The sequence below is a fragment of the Symphalangus syndactylus genome, chromosome 19, assembly GCF_028878055.3.
Source record: "Symphalangus syndactylus isolate Jambi chromosome 19, NHGRI_mSymSyn1-v2.1_pri, whole genome shotgun sequence".
NCBI lineage: Eukaryota > Metazoa > Chordata > Mammalia > Primates > Hylobatidae > Symphalangus > Symphalangus syndactylus.
The window spans coordinates 73,058,600-73,076,504 of NC_072434.2; the positions used below are offsets into that span (position 1 = coordinate 73,058,600).

The 17,905-nt window shown below is 62.3% G+C and overlaps 5 non-coding genes across 5 annotated transcripts; all 5 read right to left on the reverse strand.

Annotated features, from left to right (window-relative positions):
* Positions 1-2,941: 2,941 nt before the first annotated feature.
* LOC129459123 (5S ribosomal RNA) lies at positions 2,942-3,060 on the reverse strand. The gene has a single exon (XR_008649927.2). It is a non-coding gene; the product is annotated as a 5S ribosomal RNA (ribosomal RNA).
* A 3,177-nt stretch (positions 3,061-6,237) lies between these two features.
* On the reverse strand, positions 6,238-6,356 carry LOC129459125 (5S ribosomal RNA). The gene has a single exon (XR_008649928.2). It is a non-coding gene; the product is annotated as a 5S ribosomal RNA (ribosomal RNA).
* Positions 6,357-9,531: 3,175 nt separating this feature from the next.
* LOC129459126 (5S ribosomal RNA) lies at positions 9,532-9,650 on the reverse strand. Its single transcript, XR_008649929.1, has one exon. It is a non-coding gene; the product is annotated as a 5S ribosomal RNA (ribosomal RNA).
* A 3,177-nt stretch (positions 9,651-12,827) lies between these two features.
* Positions 12,828-12,946, reverse strand: LOC129459127 (5S ribosomal RNA). Its single transcript, XR_008649930.1, has one exon. It is a non-coding gene; the product is annotated as a 5S ribosomal RNA (ribosomal RNA).
* A 3,177-nt stretch (positions 12,947-16,123) lies between these two features.
* On the reverse strand, positions 16,124-16,242 carry LOC129459128 (5S ribosomal RNA). Its single transcript, XR_008649931.1, has one exon. It is a non-coding gene; the product is annotated as a 5S ribosomal RNA (ribosomal RNA).
* Positions 16,243-17,905: the final 1,663 nt, after the last annotated feature.

The window sequence follows — 17,905 nt, forward strand, 5'->3', positions numbered from 1 at the left end:
CGCCCTGCCGCGGAGGTAGCGTTTTGGATCCCTCGCCGCTCAGGGGCTCCTGCGAGGTCCCCTCTTGCCCCACCCACCCAGAGCCGTCAGGGCTGGCCAAGGTCGAACAGCCGGCCCAGCCGCGCGGGGCCTTTCTCTCACAACGCCCCGACCGCGCTCGCTTGTCCCGACCAAGACCCGGCCGGTGGACAAGAGGGCGTGGGGCGTAGCGGGTCGGTGGGTTGCCCTGCTTTGCCCCGGGCTGGCACTAGAGGCGGCGGCCTGATCCTGGGTGAGAGGGGCTGAGAGAAACCCAGACACACCCCACCACCACCAGGCTCAAATCCACTCGCCCACACACAGACACACACGGGGGCCCTCGCACGCGGGCTCGCGCACCGGCACACACACACACACACGCACACACACACACACACACACACACAGAGACACAGGCACAGACACACACACAAAGACACAGAGACACCCACACACGCCCGCACACACGCACACACACACACACACACACACACACACACACACACGGCTTGAAGGAGAGCATGGACGAGATGGATGGAGAGATAGAAACCGAGGGCATGAGAGAGACAGCCATCGAGAAAGACAGTGGAGGGGGAGTGTAGGGTCCAGCCCCACAGGGTCTCTCCCCGTGTGTGGAGACCAGAGGTTGTAGAAATAAAGACACAAGACAAAGAGATCAAAGAAAAGACAGCTGGCCCCGGGGTTCCACCACTACCAATGCGCGGAGACCGGTAGTGTCCCCGAATGTCTGGCTGCGCTGTTATTTATTGGATCCAAAGAAAAGGAGCGGGGTAAAGAGTGTGAGTCATCTCCAATGATAGGTAAGATCACGTGGGTCACGTGTCCACTGGACGGGGGGGCCCTTCCCTGCCGGGGAACTGAGGCAGAGAGAGAGAGAGAGGAGACAAAGAGAAAGACAGCTTACGCCATGATTTATGCATATTACAGACTTTTAGTAATTTCACTAAGTCTCTACTGCTACGTAGAAGGCAGAGCCAGGTGTAGAGGACGGAACGTGAAGGCGGACTAGGAGTGTGACCACTGAAGCAGAACATCACCGGGAGACGGTTACGCATCTGGATAAGTGACTGCTGTCAGGCCCTGCAGCAGAGGTGGAGGGGCAGAGTCTTCTCTATACTCCCCCGGGGGAAAGGAGACTCCCTTTCCCGGTCTGCTAAGCAGCGCGTGTTGTTCCTTGACACTTTTCGCTACCGGTAGACCACGGTCCGCCTGGCAACGGGCGTCTTCCCAGACGCCGGCGTCACCGCTAGAGCAAGGAGCCCTTCTGGTGGCCCTGTCTGGGCATCACAGAAGGCTCTCACACTTGTCTTCTGGTCACGCCTCACTGTGCCCTCTCAGCTCCTAACTCTGCATGGCCTGGTTTTTCCTAGGTTATGAGTATACAGCGAGGATTATTAGAATATTGGAATAAAGAGTAATTGCTACAAACTAATGATGACTGCTATTCACATCTCCTCGTATCGGAGATCTGTATCTGGTATAACTCTTCTTGTTTTGTATGTTATTACCCTGGAACAGTTCGTGTCGTCGATCTCTTGCCTCGGCGCCTGGGTGGCTTGCCGCCCTCAGGGGAGGCGGTAAGAGACAGACGGAGAGGCTGAGAGAGAGGGACGGAGAAAGAGCGAGAGACAGAGAGGCCGAGGGAAGACGACAGAAGTAGCGCGAGGTCCAGGGGGAAACCTAGAAGATAGAGGCGGAGGGAGCTAGAGAGCGAGAGAGCGCGATAGAGCCTTAGAGGGGAGGCGCCGGGCTCCCGTAGTAGGCGGCGCCCTTTTGAGCAGGCCGGGAGAGGGTGGAGGGGGCTTGGGCTGCGCCAGAACATGGGGGCCAGGAGGTCCATGCGAGAGGACCAACGGAGCGCTGAGACGGGCTGCTTCCTGGATGAACTGCTTGCTTTGCAGGTGGGTTTCGTAGGCTCCTTCCTTTCTTGGCAGCTCCCCGTGCTCTCGCTGCCTTGCGGGGGCGCCCCGAGATTTGCAGAGTGCGCCCGCCCGTTTGGCGGGAGCCCTGGCACCGGGCGCGGCCGGAGGCCTGGGGCTCTGGCGTGTCCTCGGGACTGGAGTTGACACGAAGTGGGGGGCATTGGGAATCCGGGTGCACAGGGACGGTTGTCCTGGTGGCTGGCCAAGGAATGTCCTTCCCCCGGAGAAAGCAGCCCATGCGTTCTGGAGCCGAGGTCTCGGCTGGCGTCTGTGGCACCCGCTGCCCCTGGCCGCCCCTTCCCCCGGTTCGGAAGGTTGCGACGACGGCGCTGGCGCTCGATGAGTGAATCGAATCGCCTGGGCGTTCCGGGAGCGGGAAGGCACCGCGAAGGGCAGGGAACCCGCGTCTGCGCCTTTGGGGTCCGGCCCCCTGCCCTCCCAGGCTGGAGCCGGGCTCCTGGCGGGGCGGCGGCGAGGCGCAAGCGGTGGGATGCTGCTGCCCGGCGTGCAGTAGGGGCGGACCCCCTGCGGGAGGTCCCCGGCGGCGGCGGGGGTGTAGGAGGGCGATGAAGGTTGAGCAGAGTCAGGGGAGGTTGGGAAGCATGGCGACTGTAATGGGAAGGGAGGCCACGGGGAAGCCAAACAAGCCTACAGCAGGCCGGGCGGGCACGGTGGCTCCCGCCAGTATTCCCAGCACTCTGGGAGGCCGAGGCGGGTGGATCACGAGGTCAGGAGATGGAGACCATCCCGGCTAACGGGGTGAAACCCCGTCTCTACGGAAACTACCAAAAATGAGCCGGGCGTGGTGGCGGGCGCCTGCAGTCCCAGCTACTCGGGAGGCTGAGGCAGGAGAATGGCGTGAACCCGGGAGGCGGAGCTTGCAGCGAGCCGAGATGGCGCCACTGCACTCCAGCCTGGGCGACAGAGCGAGACTCCCCGTCTGGAAGAAAAGGAAAGAAAAAGCAAAAAGCCAAGGAAAAGGCCTACAGCACCCGGTATTCCCAGGCGGTCTCCCATCCAAGTACTAACCAGGCCCGACCCTGCTTAGCTTCCGAGAGCAGACGAGATCGGGCGCGTTCAGGGTGGTATGGCCGTAGACGCCGAGAGAGGCGCCCGGCTGCCCCAAGAGCCCGGCCCAGCCACGCCCGCCGGATGCCAGCCGTCACCGCCAGCCCGGGGCCGCGGGGCTAGGATCGCGGAACCCGAGGGCCGCTCGCTCGCGGCCTACCCCAGGCTCCCGCGCTTCCACCACATCGGGCCCGCTCCGAACAGGGAGTGCTCCGAGGCGTCAGGGCCCAGGGCCCACGATCCTGCGACACGCTCCGGTCCTCCGCCCTGCCGCGGAGGTAGCGTTTTGGATCCCTCGCCGCTCAGGGGCTCCTGCGAGGTCCCCTCTTGCCCCACCCACCCAGAGCCGTCAGGGCTGGCCAAGGTCGAACAGCCGGCCCAGCCGCGCGGGGCCTTTCTCTCACAACGCCCCGACCGCGCTCGCTTGTCCCGACCAAGACCCGGCCGGTGGACAAGAGGGCGTGGGGCGTAGCGGGTCGGTGGGTTGCCCTGCTTTGCCCCGGGCTGGCACTAGAGGCGGCGGCCTGATCCTGGGTGAGAGGGGCTGAGAGAAACCCAGACACACCCCACCACCACCAGGCTCAAATCCACTCGCCCACACACAGACACACACGGGGGCCCTCGCACGCGGGCTCGCGCACCGGCACACACACACACACACGCACACACACACACACACACACACACAGAGACACAGGCACAGACACACACACAAAGACACAGAGACACCCACACACGCCCGCACACACGCACACACACACACACACACACACACACACACACACACACACGGCTTGAAGGAGAGCATGGACGAGATGGATGGAGAGATAGAAACCGAGGGCATGAGAGAGACAGCCATCGAGAAAGACAGTGGAGGGGGAGTGTAGGGTCCAGCCCCACAGGGTCTCTCCCCGTGTGTGGAGACCAGAGGTTGTAGAAATAAAGACACAAGACAAAGAGATCAAAGAAAAGACAGCTGGCCCCGGGGTTCCACCACTACCAATGCGCGGAGACCGGTAGTGTCCCCGAATGTCTGGCTGCGCTGTTATTTATTGGATCCAAAGAAAAGGAGCGGGGTAAAGAGTGTGAGTCATCTCCAATGATAGGTAAGATCACGTGGGTCACGTGTCCACTGGACGGGGGGGCCCTTCCCTGCCGGGGAACTGAGGCAGAGAGAGAGAGAGAGGAGACAAAGAGAAAGACAGCTTACGCCATGATTTATGCATATTACAGACTTTTAGTAATTTCACTAAGTCTCTACTGCTACGTAGAAGGCAGAGCCAGGTGTAGAGGACGGAACGTGAAGGCGGACTAGGAGCGTGACCACTGAAGCAGAACATCACCGGGAGACGGTTACGCATCTGGATAAGTGACTGCTGTCAGGCCCTGCAGCAGAGGTGGAGGGGCAGAGTCTTCTCTATACTCCCCCGGGGGAAAGGAGACTCCCTTTCCCGGTCTGCTAAGCAGCGCGTGTTGTTCCTTGACACTTTTCGCTACCGGTAGACCACGGTCCGCCTGGCAACGGGCGTCTTCCCAGACGCCGGCGTCACCGCTAGAGCAAGGAGCCCTTCTGGTGGCCCTGTCTGGGCATCACAGAAGGCTCTCACACTTGTCTTCTGGTCACGCCTCACTGTGCCCTCTCAGCTCCTAACTCTGCATGGCCTGGTTTTTCCTAGGTTATGAGTATACAGCGAGGATTATTAGAATATTGGAATAAAGAGTAATTGCTACAAACTAATGATGACTGCTATTCACATCTCCTCGTATCGGAGATCTGTATCTGGTATAACTCTTCTTGTTTTGTATGTTATTACCCTGGAACAGTTCGTGTCGTCGATCTCTTGCCTCGGCGCCTGGGTGGCTTGCCGCCCTCAGGGGAGGCGGTAAGAGACAGACGGAGAGGCTGAGAGAGAGGGACGGAGAAAGAGCGAGAGACAGAGAGGCCGAGGGAAGACGACAGAAGTAGCGCGAGGTCCAGGGGGAAACCTAGAAGATAGAGGCGGAGGGAGCTAGAGAGCGAGAGAGCGCGATAGAGCCTTAGAGGGGAGGCGCCGGGCTCCCGTAGTAGGCGACGCCCTTTTGAGCAGGCCGGGAGAGGGTGGAGGGGGCTTGGGCTGCGCCAGAACATGGGGGCCAGGAGGTCCATGCGAGAGGACCAACGGAGCGCTGAGACGGGCTGCTTCCTGGATGAACTGCTTGCTTTGCAGGTGGGTTTCGTAGGCTCCTTCCTTTCTTGGCAGCTCCCCGTGCTCTCGCTGCCTTGCGGGGGCGCCCCGAGATTTGCAGAGTGCGCCCGCCCGTTTGGCGGGAGCCCTGGCACCGGGCGCGGCCGGAGGCCTGGGGCTCTGGCGTGTCCTCGGGACTGGAGTTGACACGAAGTGGGGGGCATTGGGAATCCGGGTGCACAGGGACGGTTGTCCTGGTGGCTGGCCAAGGAATGTCCTTCCCCCGGAGAAAGCAGCCCATGCGTTCTGGAGCCGAGGTCTCGGCTGGCGTCTGTGGCACCCGCTGCCCCTGGCCGCCCCTTCCCCCGGTTCGGAAGGTTGCGACGACGGCGCTGGCGCTCGATGAGTGAATCGAATCGCCTGGGCGTTCCGGGAGCGGGAAGGCACCGCGAAGGGCAGGGAACCCGCGTCTGCGCCTTTGGGGTCCGGCCCCCTGCCCTCCCAGGCTGGAGCCGGGCTCCTGGCGGGGCGGCGGCGAGGCGCAAGCGGTGGGATGCTGCTGCCCGGCGTGCAGTAGGGGCGGACCCCCTGCGGGAGGTCCCCGGCGGCGGCGGGGGTGTAGGAGGGCGATGAAGGTTGAGCAGAGTCAGGGGAGGTTGGGAAGCATGGCGACTGTAATGGGAAGGGAGGCCACGGGGAAGCCAAACAAGCCTACAGCAGGCCGGGCGGGCACGGTGGCTCCCGCCAGTATTCCCAGCACTCTGGGAGGCCGAGGCGGGTGGATCACGAGGTCAGGAGATGGAGACCATCCCGGCTAACGGGGTGAAACCCCGTCTCTACGGAAACTACCAAAAATGAGCCGGGCGTGGTGGCGGGCGCCTGCAGTCCCAGCTACTCGGGAGGCTGAGGCAGGAGAATGGCGTGAACCCGGGAGGCGGAGCTTGCAGCGAGCCGAGATGGCGCCACTGCACTCCAGCCTGGGCGACAGAGCGAGACTCCCCGTCTGGAAGAAAAGGAAAGAAAAAGCAAAAAGCCAAGGAAAAGGCCTACAGCACCCGGTATTCCCAGGCGGTCTCCCATCCAAGTACTAACCAGGCCCGACCCTGCTTAGCTTCCGAGAGCAGACGAGATCGGGCGCGTTCAGGGTGGTATGGCCGTAGACGCCGAGAGAGGCGCCCGGCTGCCCCAAGAGCCCGGCCCAGCCACGCCCGCCGGATGCCAGCCGTCACCGCCAGCCCGGGGCCGCGGGGCTAGGATCGCGGAACCCGAGGGCCGCTCGCTCGCGGCCTACCCCAGGCTCCCGCGCTTCCACCACATCGGGCCCGCTCCGAACAGGGAGTGCTCCGAGGCGTCAGGGCCCAGGGCCCACGATCCTGCGACACGCTCCGGTCCTCCGCCCTGCCGCGGAGGTAGCGTTTTGGATCCCTCGCCGCTCAGGGGCTCCTGCGAGGTCCCCTCTTGCCCCACCCACCCAGAGCCGTCAGGGCTGGCCAAGGTCGAACAGCCGGCCCAGCCGCGCGGGGCCTTTCTCTCACAACGCCCCGACCGCGCTCGCTTGTCCCGACCAAGACCCGGCCGGTGGACAAGAGGGCGTGGGGCGTAGCGGGTCGGTGGGTTGCCCTGCTTTGCCCCGGGCTGGCACTAGAGGCGGCGGCCTGATCCTGGGTGAGAGGGGCTGAGAGAAACCCAGACACACCCCACCACCACCAGGCTCAAATCCACTCGCCCACACACAGACACACACGGGGGCCCTCGCACGCGGGCTCGCGCACCGGCACACACACACACACACACGCACACACACACACACACACACACACAGAGACACAGGCACAGACACACACACAAAGACACAGAGACACCCACACACGCCCGCACACACGCACACACACACACACACACACACACACACACACACACGGCTTGAAGGAGAGCATGGACGAGATGGATGGAGAGATAGAAACCGAGGGCATGAGAGAGACAGCCATCGAGAAAGACAGTGGAGGGGGAGTGTAGGGTCCAGCCCCACAGGGTCTCTCCCCGTGTGTGGAGACCAGAGGTTGTAGAAATAAAGACACAAGACAAAGAGATCAAAGAAAAGACAGCTGGCCCCGGGGTTCCACCACTACCAATGCGCGGAGACCGGTAGTGTCCCCGAATGTCTGGCTGCGCTGTTATTTATTGGATCCAAAGAAAAGGAGCGGGGTAAAGAGTGTGAGTCATCTCCAATGATAGGTAAGATCACGTGGGTCACGTGTCCACTGGACGGGGGGGCCCTTCCCTGCCGGGGAACTGAGGCAGAGAGAGAGAGAGAGGAGACAAAGAGAAAGACAGCTTACGCCATGATTTATGCATATTACAGACTTTTAGTAATTTCACTAAGTCTCTACTGCTACGTAGAAGGCAGAGCCAGGTGTAGAGGACGGAACGTGAAGGCGGACTAGGAGCGTGACCACTGAAGCAGAACATCACCGGGAGACGGTTACGCATCTGGATAAGTGACTGCTGTCAGGCCCTGCAGCAGAGGTGGAGGGGCAGAGTCTTCTCTATACTCCCCCGGGGGAAAGGAGACTCCCTTTCCCGGTCTGCTAAGCAGCGCGTGTTGTTCCTTGACACTTTTCGCTACCGGTAGACCACGGTCCGCCTGGCAACGGGCGTCTTCCCAGACGCCGGCGTCACCGCTAGAGCAAGGAGCCCTTCTGGTGGCCCTGTCTGGGCATCACAGAAGGCTCTCACACTTGTCTTCTGGTCACGCCTCACTGTGCCCTCTCAGCTCCTAACTCTGCATGGCCTGGTTTTTCCTAGGTTATGAGTATACAGCGAGGATTATTAGAATATTGGAATAAAGAGTAATTGCTACAAACTAATGATGACTGCTATTCACATCTCCTCGTATCGGAGATCTGTATCTGGTATAACTCTTCTTGTTTTGTATGTTATTACCCTGGAACAGTTCGTGTCGTCGATCTCTTGCCTCGGCGCCTGGGTGGCTTGCCGCCCTCAGGGGAGGCGGTAAGAGACAGACGGAGAGGCTGAGAGAGAGGGACGGAGAAAGAGCGAGAGACAGAGAGGCCGAGGGAAGACGACAGAAGTAGCGCGAGGTCCAGGGGGAAACCTAGAAGATAGAGGCGGAGGGAGCTAGAGAGCGAGAGAGCGCGATAGAGCCTTAGAGGGGAGGCGCCGGGCTCCCGTAGTAGGCGGCGCCCTTTTGAGCAGGCCGGGAGAGGGTGGAGGGGGCTTGGGCTGCGCCAGAACATGGGGGCCAGGAGGTCCATGCGAGAGGACCAACGGAGCGCTGAGACGGGCTGCTTCCTGGATGAACTGCTTGCTTTGCAGGTGGGTTTCGTAGGCTCCTTCCTTTCTTGGCACCTCCCCGTGCTCTCGCTGCCTTGCGGGGGCGCCCCGAGATTTGCAGAGTGCGCCCGCCCGTTTGGCGGGAGCCCTGGCACCGGGCGCGGCCGGAGGCCTGGGGCTCTGGCGTGTCCTCGGGACTGGAGTTGACACGAAGTGGGGGGCATTGGGAATCCGGGTGCACAGGGACGGTTGTCCTGGTGGCTGGCCAAGGAATGTCCTTCCCCCGGAGAAAGCAGCCCATGCGTTCTGGAGCCGAGGTCTCGGCTGGCGTCTGTGGCACCCGCTGCCCCTGGCCGCCCCTTCCCCCGGTTCGGAAGGTTGCGACGACGGCGCTGGCGCTCGATGAGTGAATCGAATCGCCTGGGCGTTCCGGGAGCGGGAAGGCACCGCGAAGGGCAGGGAACCCGCGTCTGCGCCTTTGGGGTCCGGCCCCCTGCCCTCCCAGGCTGGAGCCGGGCTCCTGGCGGGGCGGCGGCGAGGCGCAAGCGGTGGGATGCTGCTGCCCGGCGTGCAGTAGGGGCGGACCCCCTGCGGGAGGTCCCCGGCGGCGGCGGGGGTGTAGGAGGGCGATGAAGGTTGAGCAGAGTCAGGGGAGGTTGGGAAGCATGGCGACTGTAATGGGAAGGGAGGCCACGGGGAAGCCAAACAAGCCTACAGCAGGCCGGGCGGGCACGGTGGCTCCCGCCAGTATTCCCAGCACTCTGGGAGGCCGAGGCGGGTGGATCACGAGGTCAGGAGATGGAGACCATCCCGGCTAACGGGGTGAAACCCCGTCTCTACGGAAACTACCAAAAATGAGCCGGGCGTGGTGGCGGGCGCCTGCAGTCCCAGCTACTCGGGAGGCTGAGGCAGGAGAATGGCGTGAACCCGGGAGGCGGAGCTTGCAGCGAGCCGAGATGGCGCCACTGCACTCCAGCCTGGGCGACAGAGCGAGACTCCCCGTCTGGAAGAAAAGGAAAGAAAAAGCAAAAAGCCAAGGAAAAGGCCTACAGCACCCGGTATTCCCAGGCGGTCTCCCATCCAAGTACTAACCAGGCCCGACCCTGCTTAGCTTCCGAGATCAGACGAGATCGGGCGCGTTCAGGGTGGTATGGCCGTAGACGCCGAGAGAGGCGCCCGGCTGCCCCAAGAGCCCGGCCCAGCCACGCCCGCCGGATGCCAGCCGTCACCGCCAGCCCGGGGCCGCGGGGCTAGGATCGCGGAACCCGAGGGCCGCTCGCTCGCGGCCTACCCCAGGCTCCCGCGCTTCCACCACATCGGGCCCGCTCCGAACAGGGAGTGCTCCGAGGCGTCAGGGCCCAGGGCCCACGATCCTGCGACACGCTCCGGTCCTCCGCCCTGCCGCGGAGGTAGCGTTTTGGATCCCTCGCCGCTCAGGGGCTCCTGCGAGGTCCCCTCTTGCCCCACCCACCCAGAGCCGTCAGGGCTGGCCAAGGTCGAACAGCCGGCCCAGCCGCGCGGGGCCTTTCTCTCACAACGCCCCGACCGCGCTCGCTTGTCCCGACCAAGACCCGGCCGGTGGACAAGAGGGCGTGGGGCGTAGCGGGTCGGTGGGTTGCCCTGCTTTGCCCCGGGCTGGCACTAGAGGCGGCGGCCTGATCCTGGGTGAGAGGGGCTGAGAGAAACCCAGACACACCCCACCACCACCAGGCTCAAATCCACTCGCCCACACACAGACACACACGGGGGCCCTCGCACGCGGGCTCGCGCACCGGCACACACACACACACACGCACACACACACACACACACACACACAGAGACACAGGCACAGACACACACACAAAGACACAGAGACACCCACACACGCCCGCACACACGCACACACACACACACACACACACACACACACACACACACACGGCTTGAAGGAGAGCATGGACGAGATGGATGGAGAGATAGAAACCGAGGGCATGAGAGAGACAGCCATCGAGAAAGACAGTGGAGGGGGAGTGTAGGGTCCAGCCCCACAGGGTCTCTCCCCGTGTGTGGAGACCAGAGGTTGTAGAAATAAAGACACAAGACAAAGAGATCAAAGAAAAGACAGCTGGCCCCGGGGTTCCACCACTACCAATGCGCGGAGACCGGTAGTGTCCCCGAATGTCTGGCTGCGCTGTTATTTATTGGATCCAAAGAAAAGGAGCGGGGTAAAGAGTGTGAGTCATCTCCAATGATAGGTAAGATCACGTGGGTCACGTGTCCACTGGACGGGGGGGCCCTTCCCTGCCGGGGAACTGAGGCAGAGAGAGAGAGAGAGGAGACAAAGAGAAAGACAGCTTACGCCATGATTTATGCATATTACAGACTTTTAGTAATTTCACTAAGTCTCTACTGCTACGTAGAAGGCAGAGCCAGGTGTAGAGGACGGAACGTGAAGGCGGACTAGGAGCGTGACCACTGAAGCAGAACATCACCGGGAGACGGTTACGCATCTGGATAAGTGACTGCTGTCAGGCCCTGCAGCAGAGGTGGAGGGGCAGAGTCTTCTCTATACTCCCCCGGGGGAAAGGAGACTCCCTTTCCCGGTCTGCTAAGCAGCGCGTGTTGTTCCTTGACACTTTTCGCTACCGGTAGACCACGGTCCGCCTGGCAACGGGCGTCTTCCCAGACGCCGGCGTCACCGCTAGAGCAAGGAGCCCTTCTGGTGGCCCTGTCTGGGCATCACAGAAGGCTCTCACACTTGTCTTCTGGTCACGCCTCACTGTGCCCTCTCAGCTCCTAACTCTGCATGGCCTGGTTTTTCCTAGGTTATGAGTATACAGCGAGGATTATTAGAATATTGGAATAAAGAGTAATTGCTACAAACTAATGATGACTGCTATTCACATCTCCTCGTATCGGAGATCTGTATCTGGTATAACTCTTCTTGTTTTGTATGTTATTACCCTGGAACAGTTCGTGTCGTCGATCTCTTGCCTCGGCGCCTGGGTGGCTTGCCGCCCTCAGGGGAGGCGGTAAGAGACAGACGGAGAGGCTGAGAGAGAGGGACGGAGAAAGAGCGAGAGACAGAGAGGCCGAGGGAAGACGACAGAAGTAGCGCGAGGTCCAGGGGGAAACCTAGAAGATAGAGGCGGAGGGAGCTAGAGAGCGAGAGAGCGCGATAGAGCCTTAGAGGGGAGGCGCCGGGCTCCCGTAGTAGGCGGCGCCCTTTTGAGCAGGCCGGGAGAGGGTGGAGGGGGCTTGGGCTGCGCCAGAACATGGGGGCCAGGAGGTCCATGCGAGAGGACCAACGGAGCGCTGAGACGGGCTGCTTCCTGGATGAACTGCTTGCTTTGCAGGTGGGTTTCGTAGGCTCCTTCCTTTCTTGGCACCTCCCCGTGCTCTCGCTGCCTTGCGGGGGCGCCCCGAGATTTGCAGAGTGCGCCCGCCCGTTTGGCGGGAGCCCTGGCACCGGGCGCGGCCGGAGGCCTGGGGCTCTGGCGTGTCCTCGGGACTGGAGTTGACACGAAGTGGGGGGCATTGGGAATCCGGGTGCACAGGGACGGTTGTCCTGGTGGCTGGCCAAGGAATGTCCTTCCCCCGGAGAAAGCAGCCCATGCGTTCTGGAGCCGAGGTCTCGGCTGGCGTCTGTGGCACCCGCTGCCCCTGGCCGCCCCTTCCCCCGGTTCGGAAGGTTGCGACGACGGCGCTGGCGCTCGATGAGTGAATCGAATCGCCTGGGCGTTCCGGGAGCGGGAAGGCACCGCGAAGGGCAGGGAACCCGCGTCTGCGCCTTTGGGGTCCGGCCCCCTGCCCTCCCAGGCTGGAGCCGGGCTCCTGGCGGGGCGGCGGCGAGGCGCAAGCGGTGGGATGCTGCTGCCCGGCGTGCAGTAGGGGCGGACCCCCTGCGGGAGGTCCCCGGCGGCGGCGGGGGTGTAGGAGGGCGATGAAGGTTGAGCAGAGTCAGGGGAGGTTGGGAAGCATGGCGACTGTAATGGGAAGGGAGGCCACGGGGAAGCCAAACAAGCCTACAGCAGGCCGGGCGGGCACGGTGGCTCCCGCCAGTATTCCCAGCACTCTGGGAGGCCGAGGCGGGTGGATCACGAGGTCAGGAGATGGAGACCATCCCGGCTAACGGGGTGAAACCCCGTCTCTACGGAAACTACCAAAAATGAGCCGGGCGTGGTGGCGGGCGCCTGCAGTCCCAGCTACTCGGGAGGCTGAGGCAGGAGAATGGCGTGAACCCGGGAGGCGGAGCTTGCAGCGAGCCGAGATGGCGCCACTGCACTCCAGCCTGGGCGACAGAGCGAGACTCCCCGTCTGGAAGAAAAGGAAAGAAAAAGCAAAAAGCCAAGGAAAAGGCCTACAGCACCCGGTATTCCCAGGCGGTCTCCCATCCAAGTACTAACCAGGCCCGACCCTGCTTAGCTTCCGAGATCAGACGAGATCGGGCGCGTTCAGGGTGGTATGGCCGTAGACGCCGAGAGAGGCGCCCGGCTGCCCCAAGAGCCCGGCCCAGCCACGCCCGCCGGATGCCAGCCGTCACCGCCAGCCCGGGGCCGCGGGGCTAGGATCGCGGAACCCGAGGGCCGCTCGCTCGCGGCCTACCCCAGGCTCCCGCGCTTCCACCACATCGGGCCCGCTCCGAACAGGGAGTGCTCCGAGGCGTCAGGGCCCAGGGCCCACGATCCTGCGACACGCTCCGGTCCTCCGCCCTGCCGCGGAGGTAGCGTTTTGGATCCCTCGCCGCTCAGGGGCTCCTGCGAGGTCCCCTCTTGCCCCACCCACCCAGAGCCGTCAGGGCTGGCCAAGGTCGAACAGCCGGCCCAGCCGCGCGGGGCCTTTCTCTCACAACGCCCCGACCGCGCTCGCTTGTCCCGACCAAGACCCGGCCGGTGGACAAGAGGGCGTGGGGCGTAGCGGGTCGGTGGGTTGCCCTGCTTTGCCCCGGGCTGGCACTAGAGGCGGCGGCCTGATCCTGGGTGAGAGGGGCTGAGAGAAACCCAGACACACCCCACCACCACCAGGCTCAAATCCACTCGCCCACACACAGACACACACGGGGGCCCTCGCACGCGGGCTCGCGCACCGGCACACACACACACACACGCACACACACACACACACACACACACAGAGACACAGGCACAGACACACACACAAAGACACAGAGACACCCACACACGCCCGCACACACGCACACACACACACACACACACACACACACACACACACACACGGCTTGAAGGAGAGCATGGACGAGATGGATGGAGAGATAGAAACCGAGGGCATGAGAGAGACAGCCAGCGAGAAAGACAGTGGAGGGGGAGTGTAGGGTCCAGCCCCACAGGGTCTCTCCCCGTGTGTGGAGACCAGAGGTTGTAGAAATAAAGACACAAGACAAAGAGATCAAAGAAAAGACAGCTGGCCCCGGGGTTCCACCACTACCAATGCGCGGAGACCGGTAGTGTCCCCGAATGTCTGGCTGCGCTGTTATTTATTGGATCCAAAGAAAAGGAGCGGGGTAAAGAGTGTGAGTCATCTCCAATGATAGGTAAGATCACGTGGGTCACGTGTCCACTGGACGGGGGGGCCCTTCCCTGCCGGGGAACTGAGGCAGAGAGAGAGAGAGAGGAGACAAAGAGAAAGACAGCTTACGCCATGATTTATGCATATTACAGACTTTTAGTAATTTCACTAAGTCTCTACTGCTACGTAGAAGGCAGAGCCAGGTGTAGAGGACGGAACGTGAAGGCGGACTAGGAGCGTGACCACTGAAGCAGAACATCACCGGGAGACGGTTACGCATCTGGATAAGTGACTGCTGTCAGGCCCTGCAGCAGAGGTGGAGGGGCAGAGTCTTCTCTATACTCCCCCGGGGGAAAGGAGACTCCCTTTCCCGGTCTGCTAAGCAGCGCGTGTTGTTCCTTGACGCTTTTCGCTACCGGTAGACCACGGTCCGCCTGGCAATGGGCGTCTTCCCAGACGCCGGCGTCACCGCTAGAGCAAGGAGCCCTTCTGGTGGCCCTGTCTGGGCATCACAGAAGGCTCTCACACTTGTCTTCTGGTCACGCCTCACTGTGCCCTCTCAGCTCCTAACTCTGCATGGCCTGGTTTTTCCTAGGTTATGAGTATACAGCGAGGATTATTAGAATATTGGAATAAAGAGTAATTGCTACAAACTAATGATGACTGCTATTCACATCTCCTCGTATCGGAGATCTGTATCTGGTATAACTCTTCTTGTTTTGTATGTTATTACCCTGGAACAGTTCGTGTCGTCGATCTCTTGCCTCGGCGCCTGGGTGGCTTGCCGCCCTCAGGGGAGGCGGTAAGAGACAGACGGAGAGGCTGAGAGAGAGGGACGGAGAAAGAGCGAGAGACAGAGAGGCCGAGGGAAGACGACAGAAGTAGCGCGAGGTCCAGGGGGAAACCTAGAAGATAGAGGCGGAGGGAGCTAGAGAGCGAGAGAGCGCGATAGAGCCTTAGAGGGGAGGCGCCGGGCTCCCGTAGTAGGCGGCGCCCTTTTGAGCAGGCCGGGAGAGGGTGGAGGGGGCTTGGGCTGCGCCAGAACATGGGGGCCAGGAGGTCCATGCGAGAGGACCAACGGAGCGCTGAGACGGGCTGCTTCCTGGATGAACTGCTTGCTTTGCAGGTGGGTTTCGTAGGCTCCTTCCTTTCTTGGCACCTCCCCGTGCTCTCGCTGCCTTGCGGGGGCGCCCCGAGATTTGCAGAGTGCGCCCGCCCGTTTGGCGGGAGCCCTGGCACCGGGCGCGGCCGGAGGCCTGGGGCTCTGGCGTGTCCTCGGGACTGGAGTTGACACGAAGTGGGGGGCATTGGGAATCCGGGTGCACAGGGACGGTTGTCCTGGTGGCTGGCCAAGGAATGTCCTTCCCCCGGAGAAAGCAGCCCATGCGTTCTGGAGCCGAGGTCTCGGCTGGCGTCTGTGGCACCCGCTGCCCCTGGCCGCCCCTTCCCCCGGTTCGGAAGGTTGCGACGACGGCGCTGGCGCTCGATGAGTGAATCGAATCGCCTGGGCGTTCCGGGAGCGGGAAGGCACCGCGAAGGGCAGGGAACCCGCGTCTGCGCCTTTGGGGTCCGGCCCCCTGCCCTCCCAGGCTGGAGCCGGGCTCCTGGCGGGGCGGCGGCGAGGCGCAAGCGGTGGGATGCTGCTGCCCGGCGTGCAGTAGGGGCGGACCCCCTGCGGGAGGTCCCCGGCGGCGGCGGGGGTGTAGGAGGGCGATGAAGGTTGAGCAGAGTCAGGGGAGGTTGGGAAGCATGGCGACTGTAATGGGAAGGGAGGCCACGGGGAAGCCAAACAAGCCTACAGCAGGCCGGGCGGGCACGGTGGCTCCCGCCAGTATTCCCAGCACTCTGGGAGGCCGAGGCGGGTGGATCACGAGGTCAGGAGATGGAGACCATCCCGGCTAACGGGGTGAAACCCCGTCTCTACGGAAACTACCAAAAATGAGCCGGGCGTGGTGGCGGGCGCCTGCAGTCCCAGCTACTCGGGAGGCTGAGGCAGGAGAATGGCGTGAACCCGGGAGGCGGAGCTTGCAGCGAGCCGAGATGGCGCCACTGCACTCCAGCCTGGGCGACAGAGCGAGACTCCCCGTCTGGAAGAAAAGGAAAGAAAAAGCAAAAAGCCAAGGAAAAGGCCTACAGCACCCGGTATTCCCAGGCGGTCTCCCATCCAAGTACTAACCAGGCCCGACCCTGCTTAGCTTCCGAGATCAGACGAGATCGGGCGCGTTCAGGGTGGTATGGCCGTAGACGCCGAGAGAGGCGCCCGGCTGCCCCAAGAGCCCGGCCCAGCCACGCCCGCCGGATGCCAGCCGTCACCGCCAGCCCGGGGCCGCGGGGCTAGGATCGCGGAACCCGAGGGCCGCTCGCTCGCGGCCTACCCCAGGCTCCCGCGCTTCCACCACATCGGGCCCGCTCCGAACAGGGAGTGCTCCGAGGCGTCAGGGCCCAGGGCCCACGATCCTGCGACACGCTCCGGTCCTCCGCCCTGCCGCGGAGGTAGCGTTTTGGATCCCTCGCCGCTCAGGGGCTCCTGCGAGGTCCCCTCTTGCCCCACCCACCCAGAGCCGTCAGGGCTGGCCAAGGTCGAACAGCCGGCCCAGCCGCGCGGGGCCTTTCTCTCACAACGCCCCGACCGCGCTCGCTTGTCCCGACCAAGACCCGGCCGGTGGACAAGAGGGCGTGGGGCGTAGCGGGTCGGTGGGTTGCCCTGCTTTGCCCCGGGCTGGCACTAGAGGCGGCGGCCTGATCCTGGGTGAGAGGGGCTGAGAGAAACCCAGACACACCCCACCACCACCAGGCTCAAATCCACTCGCCCACACACAGACACACACGGGGGCCCTCGCACGCGGGCTCGCGCACCGGCACACACACACACACACGCACACACACACACACACACACACACAGAGACACAGGCACAGACACACACACAAAGACACAGAGACACCCACACACGCCCGCACACACGCACACACACACACACACACACACACACACACGGCTTGAAGGAGAGCATGGACGAGATGGATGGAGAGATAGAAACCGAGGGCATGAGAGAGACAGCCAGCGAGAAAGACAGTGGAGGGGGAGTGTAGGGTCCAGCCCCACAGGGTCTCTCCCCGTGTGTGGAGACCAGAGGTTGTAGAAATAAAGACACAAGACAAAGAGATCAAAGAAAAGACAGCTGGCCCCGGGGTTCCACCACTACCAATGCGCGGAGACCGGTAGTGTCCCCGAATGTCTGGCTGCGCTGTTATTTATTGGATCCAAAGAAAAGGAGCGGGGTAAAGAGTGTGAGTCATCTCCAATGATAGGTAAGATCACGTGGGTCACGTGTCCACTGGACGGGGGGGCCCTTCCCTGCCGGGGAACTGAGGCAGAGAGAGAGAGAGAGGAGACAAAGAGAAAGACAGCTTACGCCATGATTTATGCATATTACAGACTTTTAGTAATTTCACTAAGTCTCTACTGCTACGTAGAAGGCAGAGCCAGGTGTAGAGGACGGAACGTGAAGGCGGACTAGGAGCGTGACCACTGAAGCAGAACATCACCGGGAGACGGTTACGCATCTGGATAAGTGACTGCTGTCAGGCCCTGCAGCAGAGGTGGAGGGGCAGAGTCTTCTCTATACTCCCCCGGGGGAAAGGAGACTCCCTTTCCCGGTCTGCTAAGCAGCGCGTGTTGTTCCTTGACACTTTTCGCTACCGGTAGACCACGGTCCGCCTGGCAACGGGCGTCTTCCCAGACGCCGGCGTCACCGCTAGAGCAAGGAGCCCTTCTGGTGGCCCTGTCTGGGCATCACAGAAGGCTCTCACACTTGTCTTCTGGTCACGCCTCACTGTGCCCTCTCAGCTCCTAACTCTGCATGGCCTGGTTTTTCCTAGGTTATGAGTATACAGCGAGGATTATTAG